Source organism: Triticum dicoccoides, chromosome 5B, assembly GCF_002162155.2.
Source record: "Triticum dicoccoides isolate Atlit2015 ecotype Zavitan chromosome 5B, WEW_v2.0, whole genome shotgun sequence".
In the NCBI taxonomy this organism is placed as follows: Eukaryota; Viridiplantae; Streptophyta; class Magnoliopsida; order Poales; family Poaceae; genus Triticum; species Triticum dicoccoides.
In genome coordinates this window covers 711,732,486-711,735,569 of record NC_041389.1, presented here as the reverse complement: position 1 = coordinate 711,735,569, position 3,084 = coordinate 711,732,486, and positions in this window count along the sequence as shown.

The following is a 3,084-nucleotide window of genomic DNA, read 5'->3' as shown; positions in this document are numbered from 1 at the left end:
GAGGAGGCCACCTCCTCCCTGCCTGGCTGCCTCCTCCTTCCCTGGTCCCTCCCGCGACGCCACGCAGCCCCGACCCCCTCTCACTTCTCCCTCGCTCTCTGGACCTCCCTCCCCCTCGCTCCTCTGTTTCCCCTCCCGCGACCGAACGGAGCCGCCGCCACCGACGAGAGCCACCGTGGCTACCGGCCACCCCACGGCTCACCGACGCCCCAGGAAGCTCCGCCGGTCCTCCCTCTACCTCCTCAACGAGCCACGAGGCCCCGAACGTGCCACAACACCGCCCTCGATGCCTTCTTCAACCTCGGGACCGCCGGCCATCTTCGTCAAATTCGCCGGCTCCGGACCGTCCCCGACCTCGCCGAGCGTCCCCTCGTCATCGCCGTGAGTCACTGACCCTCTTCCCTAACTCAGCATGCTCCCCTCCGTGCCGTAGCGCCGTTCCCCACGAGCACCGAAGCCACCGTCCGCCATTGCTGCTGCACGCATAGCCTCCGTGCTCCCCTGGCCTCACTGAGCTGCTCTTAGTGCTCCCCATGTCTAGCAGGTGCTGCCCAGCCTCTCCATTTGCTCACTGATGCACCGTAGCGACGCGCCCGAGCACTACCGAACACCATCGCCGCCAAAGCTCGTCGCCGGCATGAGTTCGGGCGACCCCACGACCTCCCACTCGGTCCTCTGGATGCGCGGGAGCAAGGGCCATCCCCTGGTGCCCTCAGCGTGACCAGCCGCGGGCCGTAGCGCCGTCCCGAGCAACTCCGGCGAGGTCTCGCTGTCGCCGTGGTCGCCGGCGTCACTCGCCGACGTGGCCACTTAGTTAGGGCGTAAACACCCCGCTAATCACCCACTAGAGCCACTGCCAAGTGGGCCCCCATGCCTAATTAATTAGTTTAACCTCTCTGTTAAATTAGCACTAATCTCAGAGGGCCCCGCCTGTCACCGTTGACTTTGCCATGTCAGCATTGACCGGACCCACCAGTCAGCCTCTGTCCCTGCCTGTTACACTGACGTGCGGGTCCCAGCCGTCAGGTTTGACTTGGACCAGCCACGTTGACCTGCTGACGTCACTAATATGTCATGCTGACGCAGTATTTGTTTCTGGAATTAAAATAAATCAAAAATGATTTATTATTTCCAGAAAATAGCTAAAACTTCAATAAATCATAGAAAATTAACCGTAACTCCAAATTAAATAAATTATATATGAAAAATTATCAGAAAAATTCAAGGAATCCATCTGTACCATTTTCATGCATGTTAGAACAACTTATAGCTGCTGTTTAGCACAAATCAATTAAATGGCATTTGAATAATCACATATGGAGTTTGAATTTGAATCTTGTATTCAAACCAACTTCATTTAATCTGTTGCTAGTTGCATTAGCCCAAAACACATTCATTTTGCCATGTCATGATCATGCATCATATTGCGCATTGCATTGATTGTGTTCCCTTCTGTGTTGCCGGTATTTGTCCCCTCTCGATAGACGTGATACCGATGATGTGATCGTTGACACTGATGAAGACTCAATGTTATCTTCAGAAGTGCCAGGCAAGCAAAACCCCCTTGTTCATTCCGATACAATCCTACTCTCTCGCTCCTGCTCTCTTTTACTGCATTAGGACAACACCGATTCATCTGTTACTTGCTGCGGTAGCTGAACCCCTTTATCCTTTGCATGACCTGTCATTGCCACAGTAAATAGATGAAACCCACTAGCATGAGTAGGAGTTGTTTGAGCCCTGATGTGCCTACTCATTCATGCTTGTTTGTCATGCCTGCTACTGCTTAGAGTTGAGTCAGGTCTGATTCATCGAGGATGAATTCAGAGGTGTGTGAACATGTCCTACTATGTTTGAGCTAAGTGTGTGAACACGATTTGGTAAAAGGTGTCGGTGAGAGGCCATGTAGGAGTACATGGTGGGTTGTCTCATTGAAGCCGTCCTTAGGAACTGAGTTCTGTGTTTGTGATCCATGATTCAGCTACTACCATGCATTGGGCCCTGAAATATGACCCCGCTCGACTTCTTATTCACCCTAGTCCTCTGTCCAGGAGTTGCAAGTAGTTTCTGGTGTTTGTAGCTTACCGGAGGCCGTGGACAGCGCTGACCGTAGGGGTGGGCTGTGATGCGGTAGGTACGTGGCACGGTGTACCGGATGCCCGTTTGGTATCTCGGGAACCCTGTTCACATCGTTTGGGGCTGTGAGCGAAACTCCGGCCGGATCTCCTCATGGATGGAACCCGAATAGGCGATAAACCTGGACTAGAGACTTGAGTGTTTAGGTAGGTCGTGGTCTACACCCACGTCGGCTTTCGCTTGAAGTCTGCTGAGCACATGTCGTGTGCAGACGCTAAGTGGTGGAAACATGTATGAAGAAGTACACCCCTGCAGGGTTAACATCATCTATTCGAATAGCCGTGTCCGCGGTAAAGGACTTCTGGGTTGCTTATATCAGTTCATAGACAAGTGAAAGTGGATACTCTAAAATACGCAAGATAAGCGTGAGTGCTATGGATGGCGTTCTCGTAGGGAGACGGGAGCGGATCCATAGTGGTGTATTGATATGGTGAATATGTGGACTCGTGTGCGCCACCTCAAAAGAGTTACATTGCAGTCGTAGTTTAGGATAGCCACCGAGTCAAAGCTGGCTTGCTGCAGTTAAACCTCACCATCCCCTTGTTGATAATGATGCATATGTAGTTAGTTCTGATGTAAGTCTTGCTGGGTACATTTGTACTCACGTTTGCCTATTTTATGTTTTGTGCAGAGAGACTTCAGTCTCACCAGTAGTTCCGCGTGGACTTCGACGTTTAGCTTGTTACCTCAGCTACGATCTTGTGCCCTCGGCAGGATCTGGTAGATAGTCAGGCTTCTCAGCCTTTTTCATTTATAGATGTCTGTACCCAGACATGATAGCTTCTGCTTGTGCTTTGACTTGTATGCTCTGAGTGTTGGGTCATGAGACCCATGTTTGTAATATCTCTCTCCTCGGAGCCTATTGATTAAATACTTGAGTCGTAGAGTCATGTTGTGATGCCATGTTGTATTTGCACATATCGAGCATATTGTGTGTATGTTATTGAA